This window comes from Propithecus coquereli, unplaced genomic scaffold, assembly GCF_000956105.1.
Source record: "Propithecus coquereli isolate 6110/MARCELLA unplaced genomic scaffold, Pcoq_1.0 Scaffold81, whole genome shotgun sequence".
Lineage (NCBI taxonomy): Eukaryota > Metazoa > Chordata > Mammalia > Primates > Indriidae > Propithecus > Propithecus coquereli.
In genome coordinates, this window is record NW_012154285.1 from 7,852,753 (window position 1) to 7,864,222 (window position 11,470).

Genomic DNA, 11,470 nt, shown 5'->3' on the forward strand with positions numbered 1-11,470 from the left:
CCTAAATGGTCATCATAGCATTTTGTTAGGAGTAAAATGTGCGTGCATGCAAACACACACACACACACACACACACACACACACACTCCAAAATAAAACAATAAAAGAAAAAGAAAAAAGCAGAGGAATATTGAGGCATGATAAAAAAAAAAGACACTCATCACATCTCGCCGCCAGCCTTTTTGCTTCACTCCTCCGTCTTGGGGACGACGACAGGCAGCATCCTTGGACAGATAACGGAATTAATCATTTGCGGTGGCCGTGTTATTTTGAGGCCCAGATGCATTTCTTTCAACACAGGCCCGTCGTTCCCAGCCCGCGCTAATCTCGGGCCACAGCGTGGGGCAACTGGGCTGTAGTTTATCATAACGCACAGGCGTACTTTGTTTGAAACGGCCCGGCCCGGCGGCAGGGTCTCCCTGCACGTGTCAAGGCCACGGTGCTTCACCCGGTTTCACCCTGGCAACGCCCCACTCCGATGCCCCCTTCTAAGAGGTCATCTGCATGCAAAGGTCATTCCCACTGAAGTTCAGCCCTCCAAGGCCAGGGACTGTCTCTCGTCTCTCCCACCCCAGTGTCCGGCACCTGGTGGGCGCTTATTCAATGCTTGCTGCATTCATATCCGAAACCCACCTTGTTCCATCTTTCAGAACCCTCTGCACCTCTCACGCGGAGTTCGTTCATTCTCGTCTTCTTAACCCCACGTCCTATTTTAAGCTCTTTTAAGCACAGGGTCTGCGGCTCTGCCCCTCAGTGCCAACCCTGGTGCCCGGCCGTCACGGAGCGCTGATTCCAGGCTGGACCCCCAGCTTTCGGAAGGCAAAGTCCCTGCTTCTGTGAACTCTGAACAAGGCGAGATGTGCCTTTTTGGTAAAGGAAGTTATAAGGAAACTTGGGGAACGACCTCCCCTGTCCCCAAGAACCTTCCTTTGCCCCATCTTCTGGTTCTGGAATATTCTGGATTTGGAGAACGCAGGAAGGGAGACTGTGTAAGAGAGAAAAAGAGAATCGAGTGGGAGGAGAGAGAAGCAGGAATCAGTATCCTCAAAGGCACCATCTGGAGTCACCCTAGAGCCCTCGGGTGAAACCCGAAGACCTTTCTTTATTTTGCTCCTTCGTGCACGATCTCGGCTTCCGAGACACGCTCCTCTCCATGCACAATGCCCAGCCCCTCCTTCTCCAGCGGCTGGATCCATCCATCCAGCCACGCTTGCTTTTTTTGGAATCTCCCCCCACCCAAATTCTGCTCTGGCCCCAGCTGTCGAGGGCACGCGGGGAGGGTGAGCCTACTGGGCGACAGACACCCTGCCTGCTTGGCAGGAGGGCAGCACCGACTTCTTCGCAGGCCTGGGTGTCCCCGGGCAAAGTACGCAGGAGGTGGCCGTTGCCAGAAAGCAAACGTCTGGGACCTCGGTAGCATCCTCCCTCTCTCAAGGACAGGAGGGACCACCTGGACCTCGGCCAGAGCCCACGGAAGAAGCCCAAGCCTTTTCTCTCCAGCGATGAGGCCGTTATCAAAACCAGGAGAGGGAATTTGAATGAAGAGGAGCAGGGGAGAGAGAGGCGCCCTCCCCACCTCAGTTTCTAGGCGACACATCGTCTGTTGCGGTCGCTGTCATACAAACCCTTTTCCCGTACGACGGCGGGTCCCACGGGGGAGAAGGGGTGAAGTGGAATATTTTATCAACCGTGTACATATGTAACCAGAAACGGGACTGAAGGGCAAAACCTCGTTTCCCTGAATAGGGGGAGAGGGAGTGGGCGGGGACGGCTGGCGGAGGTGGCGGAAGGGACTTATCTCTGCGAGGTCAACGACGAGAACACGCGGTGACTGATCTGCACCCTCCGTCTTGTCCGGGAGGGAAGCGTCCATGCAGAGGGCTGTTCGGGTACAAAGTTTAAAAAAAGCATCTGGTTTTGTATTTAGAAATGAGAATCCAATGTACATATCATAGGTGAAAAAATAAAAGAATCAGAAATATTTAAAAACCACGCAGGAGTAGGGAGGGTGACTCTTCAGAGATGGGACCCACGTATCTTGTTCACGGGCCGCTTCTCATTTGTGGGTTGAAAGTGGTTTTGCTCCTGTCGGGGAGAAACCCTAAGTGCTGGGAGGCCCGGCGTCCTCTGTGCTGAAGATTCAAGTTCATGCTACGACGCAGGTGCGTGTGACACGCATCCAGCGTCCCCCTCCGGGTCTGGGGAGGCATCTCAGTGAAATGTCCAAGCACACCGGGCAGAAGATCCAATCTCTGCTCTGCCTCGATGAGCATCGCCCTCTGATGACCTAAAGAACGAGGTTAAAAAAAAAACCGTGGTGAAACACTCTTGCGGTGACACACCTGCTTTGCCCTAGAGTCGAACCAACCTTGCAGAGAGTCGCCAGCCCGCGTGCCCAGGGAAGGCGGCCACGCACAAGCTGCGTTGTGAAGGAGGATGGCTTATTTCTGCTGCTTCGTTCCTTACGCTAGGTGGGGAAGTCGGGGGTGGGGGGAAGCAAACCCGTGCTCCCGGGAGGCAGGAGGGAGGCCCTGTTCCGGCGACCCCTCTGCAAGCACATTGCCCAAGAACGCGGGTGGAAGTGACCGGATGCGACGGCAGCGCAACCTGCAGCAGCTCCGCCCAAACTCTCAGGCTGGGGCTCCTACCAAGAGCTCATTCAAAAGTTTGTGAGATTTTTAAAAAAAAAAAAGTCAAGCAAAGAGGGATGGAGACAGAACGAGAGGGAGAGAAGAGGAGAAAGAGGGGGAGAGAGAGAGGTGAGAAACGCAAGAACCCATCTGGACCACGCGTCACATTGAAATTGCCCCGCATTAAAAATTCACCAGCCAGTGAATTTTCAAGGGATTTGTAGTAATTAGATGACAAAATGCTGGCAAATCTCAGGCTTGCCAAAGATGTTACTCAGGGGTCAAAGACTCGACACTTTCGGCTGGGTAATTTGTAAGTGTCAATCACTCGCAGCCATCAGAGAGAAGGCAGCGATCTAACGGCTGCATTCTAACTAAGTCGGGGCGAGCCTTCCGGCCGGCTGCCAGCAAACCCCTGGACCCCGCGGCCCGCCGCGCTCTGCCCCGCTCCCGGCTCCCGCACAGACAGCCGCTGTGGCCTCGCTGGGGACGGGAGCCACGCGGGCCAACCCAAGTTTCCAACTTCTTATTTGATTCTATTCCCTTTTATTTATTTATTTATTTTTGAAAGCAACGGCTTGCCAAGTGTCAAACCTGCCTCCTGTGTGGAGGACCAAGTTCCCTGTCATGCTGGCGCCGCTCAAGGGTGACATGGGGACTCTCTGCATTTGTACAGAGTGGCCACTGTGGTGTCAAGGAGACTGGGTTTTCCACCTGTGAGCTGTGAGACATTCTGCCCCTGGGGCCTCAGTCTTCTGATCTGTGAAGTGGGGATAAGAAGGGTTGTTGGTGACCAAGGAGGCAGGACGTGGTGTCTCTGCCTACCCAACAGACTCGTTCCCTCGATATCTGCGTGCCTTTGCCCCAGGCGCCGTCCTGGGCACTGGGGACTCAGCAGTGACCAAGATAACATGCCCCACCCTGATGGAACATTCTAGTTTGGGGAGTCGGGAGGAACAGGCAATAAACAAATAAAGTACGTCGGAGGGTGGTAAGTGCTAGGAAGAAAATGCAGTCAGTCGGCGGGTAGAGTGTGCCAGGGGACACTGCCTTACGCAGGGTGGAAGGGACGGCCTCCCCCATAAGGCCACAGCTGAGCTGAGGCAAGCGGCGGGGAGCGTGTGAGGGACAGCAAGGTGGCTCAGCAGTGGACAAAGCCGGCAGGGTGTGGTGGGCGCTTGGGCCCCAGAGCCTTTGACACTTTGACACACTCCAAGAAACTGGCCTTGGTGCAGCCCAGCCTGGTCGGCCCCTCGTCAAACCTGGTTCGAGCCCCAGGAGGGAAGAGAGAGCATGTGGAGATGCCCACGCGTGGCGCCTGCCCCTGCCTGGGGGCCTGGGCCGACGCTGGCAGGACGATCTCATTGCAGCTGCTCACGCTGATCGAAAGCTGCAAAGGGGACCAGTGACCCCCAAGATAAATCGAAGCTCTCGCAGCTGCAGTGGGCAGGGACTGCTTGGACCCTGGACCAGAAACCATTTGCAAGATCATGGACTCATTTTCCTTCTCACTGTCCTGCCCATCAGGGTATCCTCCGGAAAGAGCATTGACTTTAGGGTAAGATAGACCCGGGGACCTGAAGACCGACTCGGCCATTTCTGAGCTGTGTGATCCTGGGCAAGTCACCACACCTCTCTGAGGCTCAGTTCCTGCATCTGGAAAATGGGCACAGCAGCCTCCCTCCCATGGCTATAGACAGGCATTGTGAATAAGCATCGGGTGCAGGGGCGGTTCCAACAGCAGCTCTTCCAGCTTTCATACCACCCCCACGTCGAAAGCTGATCCTGCTCCGGTCGGCGGCACCAGAGTGTCTCAATCAACAGAAGCATTCTGCAGCCGAACCACACTTTAGGGAAATGGACTAGGGGGTGAATCTCTGCTTTAAAAGATAAGGAGCTGGAACAGGGTGTCTTTGTGCAATCTGCTGCTCAGCTTGCAAGATAAGTGTCCAAAAGTGGGGATCTCTATGCCGTGTATATTTTTGTATTTGGTGAATACGCATCTTGGCCCTGGGGGACGAGGCAGGGCTAGTATTTGTAAATCACTTTCTCCCTTGAACTCTTCCTGATTAATGTTTTTTTTTGGTGGGGGCAGGGCACAGTGTGGGGGGTATTTGATTCTCCTCGCTGGCCCCCCTCCCCGGGGCCTGGGTCTCCATCCCAGCCGGCCCGTGCTGCAGGTTTAACTGGGCTGTGAAACCACTCAAGGGGAAAATGAGAAAGCACCCAGTGCTTCATGGGAGGCAGCAGCGGCTGGGCCTCCCGAGCTCCGATGGCAAACCCTCACCAGCCGTCAGACACAGACTGAGTCGCCGGACGCCCTCTGACTAGGGGGCAGGTGCCTGCCGCACCCACCGGGTCTGCATTGCACTTCCCCACATCACAGAGGCGACAAGGCCCGCTTGAGATGCAAGTAAAAATTAGCAGCAGCGGCAAGCTGACCCCTCTATTCCCCACGGCCCCGTGAATGTCACCCATCTTTGCAGTTAAGGCTGGGAAATTTCGAGCTGACCCAGCATCCGCTTAAGAATCGATGGGATGGAGAATAGGAATGCAAATAGCAACGATGATCAGCACCACCACAGCGGCTGCTATTTACTGAGCACTTACTATGTACAGGTCCTGGGCGGGAGGCCCTGGGCGGGAGGCCCTGGACACCCTTTCTTCTGGTTCATCCTCACGGAACCCAGTGGAGGCCGTCCCTGCGCCCCGTGTGAAGGGGCTCTCCTGCCACCTTGGTGCTCTCACCTTGCTCTGATTTCCAGCCCTCTCTCTGCCTGACATTACGTTACATTTTTACCTGCTGTGAGCGTCAAGAGGACAGGGGCTTTGTGTCTGCTGTCTTCCCTGCTGAGTCCCCAGCACCTAGAACAGGGATCGGCACTTAGGTGGCTCTCAATCAACACGCCTTTACCAAATAAACGGATCCCCACTTTACAGAGACGAAACAGGGGGAACGAGGATCCCAGAGGCAGGTGGCAGGGCTGGATCTCAGCCGCGGGGCAGGGGCCCTTGGGCCCAGCTGCCCCTGGATGCGTCCTTCAGCTTTTAACATTTGATCAGGAGGGAGGACACGGGCCACGCCCGCCCTGCTTCCTCACAAATCAAGCCTTTCCGCTCGTTGACTCACACCTGCCACAACTTGGATCTGACCACCGTCTGCTCAAACTCAGAGACGCTCAGCACGTGCTCTTGAAGCTCATCCGTTGCTGGGCTCTGACTTCCGTGGGCTGAGTGGTGCAGGCAGCGTGTCATGGGCCACCCCAGAGTCACAGTGTGCCGTCATCGAGGGTGTGGCTCTTGAACTAGACTCCCTGGGTTCTGCCCTTGGGAGCTGTGCGGTCTTGGGCACATCGGCACACTTCTCTGTGCCCCCGTTTCCTTGTCTGGAAAAGGGGAGAACGTGAGTATCTGCTTCAAAGGGTGGTGGTCACAGCGGGATGAGCGCATTCACGTAGGGGGCTTAGAACACGGTCAGCACCAGTGAAGTCATCCAGGACTGGCCCCTCACATGTGCCAGAGTGGAAGAGAACACGGCCCGCCCAGGTGTTTGGGCCAGGTGGGGGGAATGCCGCTTGCATGTTAGGGAAGGGAAACTGAGGCTGAGCCACCCTGAGCTGACCCCGGCCTGACCACGTGCCCAAAGCACTGCCTCACCTGAGTCCAAACGCTGCCATCTGGTTTCCCAGGCCCAGCCTTGACGTAACACCCAGCCCGCTGTCAGCTGTGGCCTTAGGAAGCCCTGACGCCTTGTCCCAGAGGGCCTTTTGCACAGGACTCCCGGTCATGTTCGAGATGTCCTGGCTGGGGCATCGGCACTGACGAGGCTTGTCTGTGATGGAGGCGGACAACCTCCTTGCCTCCCGGGTCCCGAGGCTGCCGGTTTTTAAACCGCTTCTTATGCTGTCCCTTATCAGAGAAACAGCTGGTGTGGCCGGGGAGCGCTCTGGCTGCCGTCTGGACTAGCCAAGGTGGCGGCTTGTGCTTTCCGAGGGCAAAGGCTGAGCTCAGGACAACCACAGAACGAACGGTGTGTCCATGGCTTCCCGCCCCCTCCCACACGCATGTGCACACACAGACACACACTCGTGCCCAGCTTGCACCCTGACCTCAGCATTCTCAGCCTGCCACAATCGCTGGACTGTGGGCTCCGTGGGACGAGGGCTGTGTCCACTCTCTTCCCCATGGACTCCAAGGCCCGGCGTGGCCCACAGAAGGTGCTAGTAGGTGTCTGTTCTGCTGAAAGAACAAATGCACCAGCGCTCTCTCGCAGGCCTTCAGCTGGGGTCCAGCGTTGGGGTTGGAAGTCAGAGGGACCCGGCAGGAACACCATGCCAGCCTCTTCTGAGCTGTGTGACTCTGGGAAGTCCCCAACACAGCCCTGAGCCTCAGTCTCCTCAACTGTAAAATGGGGGGAAATGGCAGTACCCACGCAGCTGTGGCGAGGATTTGATAATTGGTAATGATAATTGGATAATGATTTAATCTATCACGGAAGCCTTAGGACCCCAAACTCAGGCTGCGAAGAAAGAGGGATTCTGTCCTCAGGACTCAGACCCCAGCCCTGAGAATCCGTCAGACATGTGCCTGGAGGGCTGCAGGGTCTTCTAACTGGGCCCCAAATGTCTCCAGTCCCTACTCTGGGTCAGACACTGTCCCTGAGGGGAGCGGCTTTGTGGCTGGAGGCAGAACATCCGCTCTGCCCTGGGGTCAGGCTGCTGCTGCTGCTCCTACTCCACGTGAGGCTAGGAGCGGTCGTGTCCTAGCAATTAGGGACCGTGGCACCAAGACGGCGCCGCACCAGGAAGGCAAGGGATTCGGCATGATTGCTTCTCTGCAAACCCTGTTAAAAATCCAAATGCTCCTCCCGGCGTGTGAGCAGCCTGCGGCTGGGGGCCGGAGGGAAATTCCAGTTCCCAGAGTCTCGCCTTTCCTTTCTCCGATGGGCAGGACAGCACGTGTGCGTCTGGCACGACGGGCAGAGGCCGACCCACAGGCTGAGGGCTACGGCACACAGGCAGGTCGCCTGTTTCCAACCCTGGCTCCACCATGGGCTGTGTGGTCTTGGGTGAGTCACCTGCCCTCTCTGGGCTCCCACTTCCTCACTGGAGATAACGATGGTATAATGGCGCCCATTGCAGCAGGCGGTGAGGGTTACATGAGTTAACTGCGGTTGGGACAAGGATGCCCATCACTCAGGGTAGTGGATGGGCCAAGTCTACAGTGGGGGAGGCAGAGGGAAGGAGAGAGGTGACCATCACTGTGTGCCTGTGGCATGCAGGGGGCTCTATACACGTCGTTTCAGTCTCCTGACACCATCCAAGAGACAGGGCGTGGCTCAGAGAGGTGCCGTATTGCGCCCGAGTCACACAGCTGGGTGGTTACACACCCAGCCTCGCTCAGTTCGTCCTCGGAGCATGGGGTGTTCCTGCCATCTCCATTTTACAGAAGAGGAAACTGAGGCACAGAACACCCAAGTAATTTTCCCGAGGTCACAGAGCTTGTACAACAGTAGAGCTGGGATTTTAACTGAACTGTCCATAATTCAGATTCCCCCTGGCCCTTGGATTTCCTGAGAACAGGGCTGGGTGCCACCCTCCGCTCTCAGGGTCCACGGCACGCTGCCCAGGCAACCAACTCATCCCTCCCAGATCACGGACTGGACCCCACAACCGGAGAGCAGTCCCCGGCTCTCGCTGGGAAGAAGAGGAACCCGCAGGGTCCCCAGCCAGATGCCAGGGTGGGCATCGGACACCCCTGCAAGGCCGCGCCCCTTTCCCCAGCCCTGCCTGGGGCCGGCAGCTGCCTCCTCCTGCCCCGAGGAAGACCCCAGCCCTCGCCGGGGCTCACGGCACCCCCTCGGGCTGCACATGCCCTGTCGCAGGGCGAGAGAGCCACCGAGGGCCACCGTGCTGTCTGCAGCTCTGCTATCGGGTTTCCAATTCTGGTCACATCGTGCCCACACCTGCCCGCTGCACGCCGCTGCCACTCTCCTTCCCCAGACCCAGTTTGGGGTGAAAACCTTGCTTATTAGCCAATCTGGATCCCACTTACTGTGAATTACCAGGCCTGATTGATATTCATGAGTGGACACATCTGAAACCTCAGTCAGCTGCCACGTGACTCCCTGCCTGGGGAGGAGGCTGGGCCGAGGACAGGGGGACCTGTGCAGCCGTGTGCTGTGGCGCCAGCCCCCAGACGGGGACAGCACAGTGTCCTGGGAGGGGCCCCTGGCTGACAGCGTTCCATCCTGGGGCGTGGAGGCGCCGGCGGGGCTTTGCAGCTGGGGCAGGTGACCCAGAGGAGGGGCTGGGGGCTGAGGGTGCCGGGGAGGGTGGCAGCCAGGGACTCGGCTACCAGTTCCCACCACTGCACCTCTGCCCAGGCCGTTCCTCCCTCCAAGCCTCCTCTTCCCTTTGCTCAGCTGCGTGCTGGAACATCACCCCCTCTGCGCAGGGCCCTCCGCCCTCACGCTCTCATGCACACGGCACCACATACATGGCACAGGCACCGCCGTTTGCCATTCCGGTTCTGGGCATTTGGGGTGACTCCCATGGGGGCCTGGACCTGTACCCTTGGCTCCCCACCCAGGGCAGCATTTAGCAAAACTCGGTGGAATGAACAGTGTAGGTGTCTGCCACGAACCAGGACCTCGGCTGGGGCCCGACGCACATCTCCCAGGCCCTCGTACCCTTCCTGAAGAGAGCGGGCTTAGCCTCCCTGCTTGCAGATGAGGAAGCAAATGCCACGATTTGGGACCCGGGAAGCGGAATCTAGGCTGGAGGGGATTCTCAAGCCTGGGATTCCAGGTTAAAGGGAGGAGGCTGATCTCGTCCCCAAGGGCTTGGACTTCTTGGATGCGCCCAAATCTCATCTTGAGGGTCCAGGGGCTTTCTCTCCGGAAGCCGAGACTCTCAGGCAAGATGCAATAAAAGTAAATACAGTCGACCTGGAATATACAAACGCAGACGGCACCCCCTTCCCATTCCCTGTCCCTTCTCATTCTGAAAACCGCTTGACCGCGCACGGCGGGTGGAGGGCGAGCGGACAGATCCGCGGACACTGTTCTGAGCACATCACCCGCCTAACTGCACAGGAGACAGACCGAAGAATCGAGGCTGCTTTCAGACGCGAGGAAGTTAAAATCTGGGCTTCTCTGAGCAGGAACAAGGAGGGGCTGGCTTTTCCATCTCCCCCAAGAAACGAGGCCGCGCCAGCCGGGTGGGGAGGCGGGGTGGTGCTGCTCGATCCTGATTTAGGCCTGCAGAGCCAGGGCAGCGAGGCCTAGGGAATTGGACAGGAACCAGAACACAGAGAAATGAGGCTAAACCCAAAACTCAGATTTCTAAATTCAAAGGTTTCCCAGGGAACGTGGGGTTTGAAATGACTGAGTCTGGGGAGCCGGAATGAACCGGCTCCGGCCGTTGAAGGACCCTGGGGACACCCGTGAGACTGGGATGGGCACCATTTCCAATCCGAGGCTGGTCTGAGCAGGAGCCTGAGGGTGCAGGGCCCCAGCAGGGAGGGGAGGGCCTGGCTGAGCTGGCTGAGCTTCCTTGCTGACGGCTGGGACTGCAGGCTGTCCAGCCACAGGGAATCTGCTAGTGACGTCTGGGTGGTTGTGGCGTCCACCTGGCTGTGACAACCAAGCAGGATGGACCGTAGTGAGGAGGAGAGACAGAGCACAGACCCTTCTGGCAGGAGGGAATTGACTCGAGGGCCCACTCGCCCCTGGGGCTTGAGGAGTGCCATCTGGGTCCCTTGGCAGGGCGAATGCTCCTGAGGTCGGAAGACAACCGCAGGAGAGGCTGAGCTCACCTCCTGGCCAGAATCTTCCTGGTTTGGGCAATGAAAAGCCTCTGAATGTCCTGTTTCTCAGGGGGCCAGCCTAGGGGCTACCTGGATGCCAGCAAATACGTAGGAGGGGCCTCCTGCTTGTGGATGCTATTGTGAGCACGACACGGCCCCTGTCTTCAGAGAACCACACCTGGGTGACTCTACCATGCAGTGAGGGAAGCACCCTGCAAAGCCCCAGAGGAGGGCATGGGAGTCTTGGGTGGCCAGTGGAGACTACTCAGAGGAAGTGCTGTCTAGACCCAAAGGATGAGCAAGTGGTACCCAGGGGAAAGCAGAGAGGAAAGGGCAGAGGCAGGCTGTCCCGATAACCCAGGCGACAGATGGGGGCTGGTGCTAAGATGGTGCCCGAGGAGGGGGATGGATGCAGGATGTTTCAGAGGTGTGTGGAAGACTGACTGCATTCACAGCCCCAGTTTTCACCTGTTGCTACCCCCATATCCAGGCCTTCTGATGGACCCCTCCCTTGCCGACTTTGGGCTCTACCATGTCACTTGCTTTGGCCAATGGGGCAGTAGCAAACTTAGCACAAAAGGCTTTGAACAAACTCTTTCTCTCCTGCTCCTCTGCCTTACCCATGAGAAGATGCCTGGGCTGGCCAGCTGGAGGATGAGACGGTGCTGAGTCAGCCTAGCTGAGGCCAGGCCAGACAAGGAGACAGCGCTGAGACGTGAGAGAGCCCAGCCAACGTCTGCAAAGCCACCTCCTTACCCTGCAGCTGAAAGCAGAGGCATGAATGACCAAGCTGAGACAAGGACCGCTCAACCCACCTATAGACTCCTGAGGTAAATAAGTACTTAAATGTTTTAAGCCACCGAGTCTTGTGATTGTTCATTAAGCAGCGTTATTGTGGCAAGAGATGACAAATACAAGATGGAACTGGCAGAGCTTAGTGCTTATATAGTAGGTATTTAAGGCTATGACTTTTCCTCCAGGCATAGCTTTAGCTGTTATCAGAACCATGGGTGTTTTTATTTTCTAAAAAA

General features: G+C 57.2%; 1 protein-coding gene across 1 annotated transcript in view; it reads right to left on the reverse strand.

The window, feature by feature from the left end:
* Window positions 1-1,660: 1,660 nt before the first annotated feature.
* The window catches only part of RBM19 (RNA binding motif protein 19), a 137,595-nt gene continuing 127,785 nt past the window's right edge, over window positions 1,661-11,470 (reverse strand). Inside the window, exon 25 of the mRNA XM_012663563.1 lies at window positions 1,661-2,287. The gene's annotated coding sequence lies outside the window, so the exon portion shown is untranslated. The remainder of the gene's footprint in view (window positions 2,288-11,470) is intronic.